We start from the raw sequence: 12,895 nt of genomic DNA, 5'->3' as shown, positions 1-12,895 counted from the left end.
TGAATTTAATTTTTTCAGCAAAATGACTGTTTTTATTTTGTCCCTCCCTCTCTAGTGACTCTTGCGTGAAGTTCCACATCTTGGATATTGCTATCCCATACGTCACTAGTTCATGGACTCTTGCCAATAAGATGAAAGAAAACATAATTTATGGAAGAACTTACCTGATAAATTCATTTCTTTCATATTGGCAAGAGTCCATGAGGCCCACCCTTTTTATGGTGGTTATGAGTTTTTTGTATATAAAGCACAATTATTTCCAAATTCCTTTCTTGATGCTTTTAACTCCTTTCTTTTTCACCCCACTTCTTGGCTATTTGTTAAACTGAATTGTGGGTGTGGTGAGGGGTGTATTTATAGGCATTTTGAGGTTTGGGGAAACTTTGCCCCTCCTGGTAGGATTGTATATCCCATACGTCACTAGCTCATGGACTCTTGCCAATATGAAAGAAATGAATTTATCAGGTAACTTCTTACATAAATTATGTTTTTAAATGGATTTTAAGATAGTAATTAGCAGTATAAATTGCTTATTAATATGATTATTGAAAATATTCTTATATCTGGTATTGAAATGATCAGAGATAAAAGCACTATATGGTCCTATGAATATTAAACACATAGTTTATTAATGTCAAATTATAGTGTACATATTAAAAATATACAAGAAAATTAAGCTGTTTGTTTGTCATGTTGCCCCCGGTGTTGTGATGCGAGAATTACAGCCAAAAGATTTGACTGTTAACAAAGATGCATTTCCCTAGCAACCATGCATTCCCAGGGAACCAATGAAGGGAAAAACTTTCATTAAGGGCTTAACCAATTCACCAATGATGGTACAGAACAAAAAGGGGTGGGGTTATATCACATGATTTAACCCCAAGCATGGAGATAGTCTGGGGTGTTTTTTTCCTGCTAACTTGTGACTGAGAACTTGCTGCCTGGAACACGGTCATTATAATCAAAATAGCTACCCTTTCTTATCCATATTGCAAAAATACTTCTTTTGTATTCTGAGGTGAATTAGACTTGTTGAGAAATTCTGGAAGCTGAAATACTCGTTGGTTACATTGTAAAGTATAAGAGGTTGCTAAATATAAGGTATAAAACAAATATATTCATTGTTGCTGCAGTTAACAGATTAAAAAAAAACAACAATTTGTATTTTAAAACTTGTATTTCATAGCCTATGTATTTTAAAACTAATCATTAATACTAAGTAATTTATCTTTGCAAATATACAAATATATTTTAGAATTAGTCTTAATTGTAGATAATTAAGAATTTATTTCAGCTTAGATAAATTGGCATAGAAGTTGGTTGGTTGCACACATAATATATACAATTTCTGATATTCTAAATTGGAATTATATAGGATAAATTGTGGCTATATAGCTGATTGTACTGTCTGAAAGTTAGTTGCTCAAATTCTGGTATTTCATTGTGGTATTTTGATGCAATTAAATTGTGAATAAGGTTAATAAATAAGGTACATTTTAGGATCTTTGCATAGCATATTATAACAGTTTAATTCTGTATAGTTTTGATTCATATCTGGTTTTCTACAAATATATTTCAATGTGTCTATAAATTTTAACTAATACAAAGAATTTAGGAAATTATATTAATATTATTGTTTTGTATATGCATTTTATTGGGGTTTTATTTTAAAGAATAATTATTAAATATATTGTATTATAACCCGACCATATACTGACATTATTTGGAGGCACACTGCTTGAGGTATTATTATTTATCACATTAATATAATATTTTTTTTCATATTTCAAAATTAATATTTTTAAAATATATATATATAAATTACATAAATTATGTTTTCTTTCATGTAATTAGCAAGAGTCCATGAGCTAGTGACGTATGGGATAGCAGATACCCAAGATGTGGAACTTCTACGCAAGAGTCACTAGAGAGGGAGGGATAAAATAAAGACAGCCAATTCCGCTGAAAAAATAATCCACAACCCAAATCAAAAGTTTTAATCTTAATAATGAAAAAAACTGAAATTATAAGCAGAAGAATCAAACTGAAACAGCTGCCTAAAGTACTTTTCTACCAAAAACTGCTTCAGAAGAAGAGAAAACATCAAAATGGTAGAATTTAGTAAAAGTATGCAAAGAAGACCAAGTTGCTGCTTTGCAAATCTGATCAACAGAAGCTTCATTCCTAAAAGCCCAGGAAGTAGAAACTGACCTAGTAGAATGAGCCGTAATTCTTTGAGGTGGGGATTTACCCGACTCCACATAAGCATGATGAATCAAAGACTTTAACCAAGACGCCAAAGAAATGGCAGAAGCTTTCTGACCTTTCCTGGAACCAGAAAAGATAACAAATAGACTAGAAGTCTTTCTAAAATCTTTAATAGCTTCAACATAATATTTTAAAGCTCTTACTACATCCAAAGAATGTAAAGATTTCTCCAGAGAATTCTTAGGATTCGGACACAATGAAGGGACAACAATTTCTCTACTAATGTTGTTAGAATTCACAACCTTAGGTAAAATTTTAAATGAAATCCGCAACACCGCCTTATCCTGATGAAAAATCAGAAAAGGAGATTCACAAGAAAGAGGAGATAACTCAAAAACTCTTCTAGAAGAAGAGATGGCCAAAAGGAACAAAACTTTCCAAGAAAGTAATTTAATATCCAGAGAATGCATAGGTTCAAACGGAGGAGCTTGTAAAGCCCTCAGAACCAAATTAAGACTCCAAGGAGGAGAGATTGACTTAATGACCGGTTTGATATGAACCAAAGCCTGTACAAAACAATGAATATAAGGAAGATTAGCAATCTTTCTGTGAAAAAGAACAGAAAGAGCAGAGATTTGTCCTTTCAAGGAACTTGCAGACAAACCTTTATCCAAACCATCCTGAAGAAACTGTAAAATTCTAGGAATTCTAAAAGAATGCCAGGAGAATTTATGAGAAGAACACCAAGAAATGTAAGTCTTCCAGACTCGATAATAAATCTTCCTAGACACAGATTTATGAGCCTGTAACATAGTATTAATTACTGAGTCAGAGAAACCTCTATGACTAAGAATCAAGCGTTCAATTTCCATACCTTCAAATTTAATGATTTGAGATCCTGATGGAAAAATGGGCCTTGAGATAGAAGGTCTGGTCTTAACGGAAGTGTCCAAGGTTGGCAACTGGCCATCCGAATGAGATCCGCATACCAAAACCTGTGAGGCCATGCTGGAGCTACCAGCAGTACAAACGAACGTTTCATTAGAATTTTGGAAATCACCTTTGGAAGAAGAACTAGAGGCGGAAAGATATAGGCAGGATGATAATTCCAAGGAAGTGACAACGCGTCCACTGCTTCCGCCTGAGGATCCCTGGATCTGGACAGATACCTGGGAAGTTTCTTGTTTAGATGAGAGGCCATCAGATCTATTTCTGGAAGTCCCCAGATTTGAACAATCTGAAGAAATACCTCTGGGTGAAGAGACCATTCGCCCGGATGTAACGTCTGGTGACTAAGATAATCCGCTTCCCAATTGTCTACACCTGGGATGTGAACCGCAGAGATTAGACAGGAGCTGGATTCCGCCCATACAAGTATCCGAGATACTTCTTTCATAGCTAGAGGACTGTGAGTCCCACCTTGATGATTGACATACGCCACGGTTGTGACATTGTCTGTCTGAAAACAAATAAACAATTCTCTCTTCAGAAGAGGCCAGAACTGAAGAGCTCTGAAAATTGCACGGAGTTCCAAAATGTTGATTGGTAATCTTGCCTCCTGAGATTCCCAAACCCCCTGCGCTGTCAGAGATCCCCATACAGCTCCCCAACCTGAAAGACTCGCATCTGTTGAGATCACAGTCCAGGTTGGACGAACAAAAGAGGCCCCTTGAATTAGACGATGGTGATTCAACCACCAAGTCAGAGAAGATCGAACATTGGGATTTAAGGATATTATTTGTGATATCTTTGTATAATCCCTGCACCACTGGTTCAGCATACAAAGCTGAAGAGGTCTCATGTGAAAACGAGCAAAGGGGATCGTGTCCGATGCAGCAGTCATGAGACCTAGAATTTCCATGCACAAAGCTACCGAAGGGAACGATTGAGACTGAAGGTTTCGACAGGCTGAAACCAACTTCAGACGTCTCTTTTCTGTTAGAGACAAAGTCATGGACACTGAATCTATTTGAAAACCCAAAAAGGTTACCTTTGTCTGAGGAATCAAAGAACTCTTTGGTAAATTGATCCTCCAACCATGTCTTTGAAGAAACGACACAAGTTGATTCGTATGAGATTCTGCAGAATGTAAAGACTGAGCAAGTACCAAGATATCGTCCAAATAAGGAAATACCGCAATACCCTGTTCTCTGATTACAGAGAGAAGGGCACCGAGAACCTTTGAAAAGATCCTTGGAGCTGTTGCTAGGCCAAACGGAAGGGCAACAAACTGGTAATGCTTGTCTAGAAAAGAGAATCTCCGAAACTGATAGTGATCTGGATGAATTGGAATATGAAGATATGCATCCTGTAAATCTATTGTGGACATATAATGCCCTTGCTGAACAAAAGGCAGAATAGTCCTTATAGTCACCATTTTGAATGTTGGTATCCTTACATAACGATTCAATATTTTTAGATCCAAAACTGGTCTGAAGGAATTCTCCTTCTTTGGTACAATGAATAGATTTGAGTAAAACCCCAGACCCCGTTCCAGAACTGGAACTGGCACAATTACCCCAGCCAACTCTAGATCTGAAACACATTTCAGAAATGCCTGAGCCTTCACTGGGTTTACTGGAATGCGAGAGAGAAAAAATCTTCTCACAGGTGGTCTTACCTTGAAACCTATTCTGTACCCTTGTGAAACAATGTTCTGAATCCAAAGACAGTGAATCGAATTGATCCAAATATCTTTGAAAAATCGTAACCTGCCCCCTACCAGCTGAGCTGGAATGAGGGCCGCACCTTCATGCGGATTTTGGAGCTGGTTTTGACTTTCTAAAAGGCTTGGATTTATTCCAGACTGGAGAAGGTTTCCAAACGGAAACCGTTCCTTTAGGGGAAGGGTCAGGCTTCTGTTCCTTATTCTGACGAAAGGAACGAAAAATATAATTTATGTAAGAACTTACCTGATAAATTCATTTCTTTCATATTAGCAAGAGTCCATGAGCTAGTGACGTATGGGATATACATTCCTACCAGGAGGGGCAAAGTTTCCCAAACCTTAAAATGCCTATAAATACACCCCTCACCACACCCACAATTCAGTTTAATGAATAGCCAAGAAGTGGGGTGATAAAAAAGTGCAAAAGCATATAAAATAAGGAATTGGAATAATTGTGCTTTATACAAAAAAATCATAACCACCACAAAAAGGGTGGGCCTCATGGACTCTTGCTAATATGAAAGAAATGAATTTATCAGGTAAGTTCTTACATAAATTATGTTTTCTTTCATGTAATTAGCAAGAGTCCATGAGCTAGTGACGTATGGGATAATGATTACCCAAGATGTGGATCTTTCCACACAAGAGTCACTAGAGAGGGAGGGATAAAATAAAGACAGCCAGTTCCTGCTGAAAATAATCCACACCCAAAATAAAGTTTAATAAAAAACATAAGCAGAAGATTCAGACTGAAACCGCTGCCTGAAGTACTTTTCTACCAAAAATTGCTTCAGAAGAAGAAAATACATCAAAAAGGTAGAATTGAAAAAGTATGCAAAGAGGACCAAGTTGCTGCTTTGCAAATCTGATCAACCGAAGCTTCATTCCTAAACGCCCAGAAAGTAGAAACTGACCTGGTAGAATGAGCTGTAATCCTCTGAGGCGGAGTTTTACCCGACTCAACATAGGCAAGATGAATTAAAGATTTCAACCAAGATGCCAAAGAAATGGCAGAAGCTTTCTGGCCTTTTCTAGAACCGGAAAAGATAACAAATAGACTAGAAGTCTTTCGGAAAGACTTAGTAGCTTCAACATAATATTTCAAAGCTCTAACAACATGCAAAGAATGCAATGCTTTCTCCTTAGAATTCTTAAGATTAGGACATAATGAAGGAACCACAATTTCTGTACTAATGTTGTTGGAAATCACAACTTTAGGTAAAAATTCAAAAGAAGTTCGCAACACCGCCTTATCCTGATGAAAAATCAGAAAAGGAGACTCACAAGAAAAGAGCAGATAATTCAGAAACTCTTCTGGCAGAAGAGATGGCCAAAAGGAACAAAACTTCCCAAGAAAGTAATTTAATGACCAATGAATGCATAGGTTCAAAGGGAGGAGCTTGAAGAGCTCCCAGAACCAAAATCAAACTCCAAGGAGGAGAAATTGACTTAATGACAGGTTTTATACGAACCAAAGCTTGTGCAAAACAATGAATATCAGGAAGAATAGCAATCTTTCTGTGAAAAAGAACAGAAAGAGCAGAGATTTGTCCTTTCAAGGAACTTGCAGACAAACCCTTATCTAAACCATCCTGAAGAAACTGAAAAAAATTCTCGGCATTCTAAAAGAATGCCAAGAAAAATGATGAGAAACACACCAAAAAATATAAGTCTTCCAGACTCTATAATATATCTCTCTAGATACAGATTTACGAGCCTGTAACATAGTATTAATCACAGAGTCAGAGAAATCTCTTTGACCAAGAATCAAGCGTTCAATCTCCATACCTATAAATTTAAGGATTTCAGATCCTGATGGAAAAAAGGACCTTGCGACAGAAAGTCTGGTCTAACGGAAGAGTCCATGGTTGGCAAGAGGCCATCCGGACAAGATCCGCATACCAAACCTGTGAGGCCATGCCGGAGCTACCAGCAGAACAAATGAGCATTCCTTCAGTATCTTGGAGATTACTCTTGGAAGAAGAACTAGAGGCGGAAAAATATAGGCAGGATGATACTTCCAAGGAAGTGAAAATGCATCCACTGCCTCCGCCTGAGGATCCCGGGATCTGGACAGATATCTGGGAAGTTTCTTGTTTAGATGAGACGCCATCAGATCTATTTCTGGAAGTTCCCACATTTGAACAATCTGAAGAAATACCTCTGGGTGAAGAGACCATTCGCCCAGATGGAACATTTGGCGGCTGAGATAATCCGCTTCCCAATTGTCTACACCTGGGATATAAACCGCAGAGATTAGACAGGAGCTGGATTCCGCCCAAACCAAAAAAATTCGAGATACTTCTTTCATAGCCAGAGGACTGTGAGTCCCTCCTTGATGATTGATGTATGCCACAGTTGTGACATTGTCTGTCTGAAAACAAATGAACGATTCTCTCTACAGAAGAGGCCAAAACTGAAGAGCTCTGAAAATTGCACGGAGTTCCAAAATATTGATCGGTAATCTCACCTCCTGAGATTCCCAAACTCCTTGTGCCGTCAGAGATCCCCACACAGCTCCCCAACCTGTGAGACTTGTATCTGTTGAAATTACAGTCCAGGTCGGAAGCACAAAAAGAAGCCCCATAAATTAAACAATGGTGATCTGTCCACCACGTTAGAGAGTGTCGAACAATCGGTTTTTAAAGATATAAATTGAGATATCTTTGTGTAATCCTTGCACCATTGATTCAGCATACAGAGCTGAAGAGGTCGCATGTGAAAACGAGCAAAGGGGATCGCGTCCGATGCAGCAGTCATAAGACCTAGAATTTCCATGCATAAGGTTACCGAAGGGAATGATTGTGACTGAAGGTTTCGACAAGCTGAAATCAATTTTAGACGTCTTTTGTCTGTTAAAGACAGAGTCATGGACACTGAATCTATCTGGAAACCCAGAAAGGTTACCCTTGACTGAGGAATCAATGAACTTTTTGGTAAATTGATCCTCCAACCATGATCTTGAAGAAACAACACAAATAGATTCGCATGAGATTCTTCGAATGAGAAGACTGAGCAAATACCAAGATAATCGTCCAAATAAGGAAATACCAAAACCCCGTTCTCTGAATACAGAAAGAAGGGCACCGAGAATCTTTGAAAAAAATTCTTGGAACTGAGGCTAGGCCAAACGGTAGAGCCACAAAACTGGTAATGCTTGTCTAAAAAGAGAATCTCAGACACTAAAAATGATCTGGATGAATCGGAATATGCAGATACACATCCTGTAAATCTATTGTAGACATATAATGCCCTTACTAAACAAAAGGCAGAATAGTCCTACAGTAAACCATCTTGAATGTTGGTATCCTTACATAACGATTCAATATTGATAGATCCGGAACTGGTCTGAAGGAATTGACCTTCTTTGGTACAATGAAGAGATAAAATAAAACCCTAGTCCCTGTTCCAGAACTGGAACTGGCATAATTACTCCAGCCAACTCTAGATCTGAAACACATTTCAGAAATGCTGAGCCTTGCTGTGTTAACTGGGACACGGGGAAGAAAAAAATCTCTTAGCAGGAGGCCTTAACTTGAAGCCAATTCTGTACCTTTCTGAAACAATGTTCTGAAACCAGAGATTGAGAACGGAATTGATCCAAATTCCTTTGAAGAAAACGTAATCTGCCCCATACCAGCTGAACTGGAAAAAAGGGCCGCACCTTCATGGGTACTTAGGAGCTGACTATAGGTTTCTATAAGGCTTGGATATATTCCAAACTGGAAAAAGTTTCCAAACTGATACCGCTCCTGAGGATGAAGGATCAGGCTTTTGTTCCTTATTATGAAAAAAAGAACGAAAAAATGATTATTACCCTGGACAGAAAGGGAAAACAAAGTTGACTTAGAAGACATATCAGCATTCCAAGTTTAATCCATAAAGCTTTTCTAGCTAAAATAGCTAGAGACATATACCTGACATCAACACTAATGATATCAAAAGATGGTATCACCAATAAAATTATTAGCATGTTATAGAATAATAATAATGCTATAAAATTATGATCTGTTACTTGTGCTAAAACTTCTAACCAAAAAGTTGAAGCTGCAGCAACATCCGGTAAAAATATAGCAGGTCTAAGAAGATTACCTGAACATAAGTAAACTTTTCTTAGAAAGGATTCAATTTTCTTATCTAAAGGATCCTTAAATTTAGTACTATCTGCCGTAGAAATAGTAGTACATTTTAGCAGGAATAGAGTCAGCCCCAAATCTTAGGGATTTTGTCCCAAAAAACTCTAATCTGTCAGATGGCACAGGATATAATTGCTTAAACGTTTAGAAGGAGTAAAAGAATTACCCAAATTATTCCATTCCCTGGAAATTACTTCAGAAAAAACATCAGGGAGATTAAACACTTCTGGAATAACTACAGGAGATTTAAAAACCCTATTTAAACGTTTGGATTCAGTATCAAGAGGACCAGAAACCTCTATATCTAAAGCAATTAATACTTCTTTAAAATAAAGAATGAATAAATTCCATCTTGAACAAATACAAAGATTTATCAGCATCAACCTCTGAGACAGAAACCTCTGAACCAGAAGAACCATTATCAGTATCAGAATGATGATGTTCATTTAAAAATTCATCTGAAAAAAAGAGAAGTTTTAAAGGACTTTTATGTAAACTAGAAGGAGAAATAACAGACATAGCCTTCTAAATGGATTTAAAAAATAAAATCTCTTATGTTTATCAGGAACACTCTGAAATTTAGATGTTGACGGAACAGCAACAGGTAATATAACAGTACTAAAGGAAATTTTATCTGCATTAATAAGTTTGTCATGACATGCAATACAAACAACAGCTGGAGAAACAGATACCAAAAATTTATAGCAGATACACTTAGCTTGGTAGCTCCAGCCCCGGCAGTGATTTTCCTAAAGTATCTTCTGACTCAGTTGCAACGTGGAACATCTTGCAATATGTAATAGAAAAAACAACATATAAAGCAAAATTGAACAAAATCCTTAAATGACAGTTTCAGGAATGGGAAAAAAATGCCAGTGAACAAGCTTCTAGCAACCAGAAGCAAAAAATAATGAGACTTAAATAATGTGGAGACAAAAGCGACGCCCATATTTTTTTAGCGCCAAACAAGACGCCCACATTATTTGGCGCCTAAATGCTTTTGGCGCCAAAAATGACGCCACATCCGGAACGCCGACATTTTTGGCGCAAAATAACGTCAAAAAAATGACGCAACTTCCGGCGACACGTATGACGCCGGAAACGGAAAAGAATTTTTGCGCCAAAAAAAATCCGCGCCAAGAATGACGCAATAAAATGAAGCATTTTCAGCCCCCGCGAGCCTAACAGCCCACAGGCAAAAAAGAGTCAAATTTTTGAAAGGTAAGAAAAAATGATTAATTCAAATGCATTATCCCAAATATGAAACTGATTGTCTGAAAAATAAGGAAAGTTGAACATTCTGAGTCAAGGCAAATAAATGTTTGAATACATATATTTAGAACTTTATAAACAAAGTGCCCAACCATAGCTTAGAGTGTCACAGAAAATAAGATTTACTTACCCCAGGACACTCATCTACATGTTTGTAGAAAGCCAAACCAGTACTGAAACGAGAATCAGCAGAGGTAATGGTATATATAAGAGTATATCGTCGATCTGAAAAGGGAGGTAAGAGATGAATCTCTACGACCGATAACAGAGAACCTATGAAATAGACCCCGTAGAAGGAGATCACTGCATTCAAATAGGCAATACTCTCCTCACATCCCTCTGACATTCACTGCACGCTGAGAGGAAAACCGGGCTCCAACTTGCTGCGGAGCGCATATCAACGTAGAATCTAGCACAAACTTACTTCACCACCTCCATCGGAGGCAAAGTTTGTAAAACTGAATTGTGGGTGTGGTGAGGGGTGTATTTATAGGCATTTTAAGGTTTGGGAAACTTTGCCCCTCCTGGTAGGAATGTATATCCCATACGTCACTAGCTCATGGACTCTTGCTAATTACATGAAAGAAACGATTAGCAGCCATGAATTTCCCTTTAGATTTTTTGTCCTGAGGCAAAAAGGTTCCTTTCCCCCCAGTAACAGTTGAAATAATAGAATCCAACTGTGAACCAAATAATGTATTACCTTGGAAAGAAAGAGAAAGCAAGTTGACTTAGAAGTCATATCTGCATTCCAAGATTTAAGCCATAAAGCTCTTCTAGCTAAAATAGCTAAAGACATATACCTGACATCAATTCTAATGATATCAAAAATGGCATCACAAACAAAGTTATTAGCATGTTGAAGAAGTTTAACAATGCTATAAGCATTATGGTCTGACACTTGTTGCGCTAAAGCCTCCAACCAAAAAGTGGAAGCTGCAGCAACATCAGCCAAAGAAATAGCAGGTCTAAGAAGATTACCTAAACATAAATAAGCTCTCCTTAGAAAGGATTCAAGCTTCCTATCTAAAGGATCCTTAACCCCTTAACGACTGAGGACGTGCAGGGTACGTCCTCAGAAAAAAGGCAGTTAATGCCTGAGAACGTACCCTGCACGTCCTCAGTGTGGAAAGCAGCTGGAAGCGATCCTGCTCGCTTCCAGCTGCTTTCCGGTTATTGCAGTGATGCCTCGATATGGAGGCATCCTGCAATAACCTTTTTAAGTAATCCGGTGCAGAGAGAGCCACTCTGTGGCCCTCTCTGCACCGGAGATCGGTGGCTACCTGCGTTGGTGGGTTGGAGCCGGACCGGGAGGCGGGTGGCGGCCATCGATGGCCCTGTTGATGTGAAGGGGGGCGGGATCGTGGGCGGGGGTGGCTGGGGGCGCGCACGCGTGCACGGGGAGGGTGGGGGCGGGCGCGTGCACGGGAGGGAGCGGGTGGGAACCGCTACACTGCAGAAAATATTGAAATAAAAAAGATAAAAATATAGTAAATTAAAATAATCAGCAAGTTGGTGGGGGTTTGTCTGTGGGGGGTGGGGGGGGGGGGGCGGAAGCTACACTACAGAAAAAAAAAAAGAAAGAAAAAAAAAGCACTTTTTATTGTAAACTGGGTACTGGCAGACAGCTGAAAAGATAGAAGCAGCACCGACTTGAAGTATTTCTTATATATTTATTGCATCAGAGACAAAAAAACAACAACCCACAGACCATCTGTATACGGAACCATTCCGGTAATCCTCTTCATCCCTCTGAAATTTCTGGCGCTTCCGGGTCTCAATTATTTTTTTCATCTCTTGGATATTTGTGTTTACAGAGGCCAGCAACTTATCCATGTCTTCAGCTGACATCATCGCTCTCAAGGAACTCTCAAGGCGTGCAAGTTCCTCTTTCTGTGCATCCAGGTCCCTTTGTAGGTAGTCCACGGTAAGTACCAGGAGGTCAAATGAACATTTGTTCAGGATGTGTGTAAACTTTTCACAGTATTCCTTATTCTCCCTCAGGAGTGTAGGTCTCACATTCATACGAAGGCCTCTTGGGATCCGGCGTACCCTATGGTATTCGGCTAATGTAGTCGCATGCAGCCCATAGGAAAGATTCTTTTTAGACAGTTTTTCATATTCCTTAGCTGATATTTCTGTAGGTGCAGTTTGTAAAAAGTTCCTCGAACCTCGCACCAAAGTAGTGATGAGTGCTGCTTCCAGATCACTGTAAGCAAAAGTCTGTGACTCAGTCTCTGTAATGTTTTTCTCCATATTGGATGTATATTCGTCTGGGAGTGCAGAGGGCTTAGTGCAGTAATATACTATAGAAGAAACAAGCAAACCCAGCACTCGTCAACCAGATCAGAGGTGCACGCTAGAGGGGTCCATGCACTCACCCCAAAAGGTATAGTGAAAAGATAGAAGCAGCACCGACTTGAAGTATTTCTTATATATTTATTGCATCAGAGACAAAAAAACAACAACCCACAGACCATCTGTATACGGAACCATTCCGGTAATCCTCTTCATCCCTCTGAAATTTCTGGCGCTTCCGGGTCTCAATTATTTTTTTCATCTCTTGGATATTTGTGTTTACAGAGGCCAGCAACTTATCCATGTCTTCAGC

The sequence above is a fragment of the Bombina bombina genome, chromosome 4 (assembly GCF_027579735.1).
Source record: "Bombina bombina isolate aBomBom1 chromosome 4, aBomBom1.pri, whole genome shotgun sequence".
Classification (NCBI taxonomy): Eukaryota; Metazoa; Chordata; class Amphibia; order Anura; family Bombinatoridae; genus Bombina; species Bombina bombina.
Note: the sequence above shows the minus strand (reverse complement) of the source record.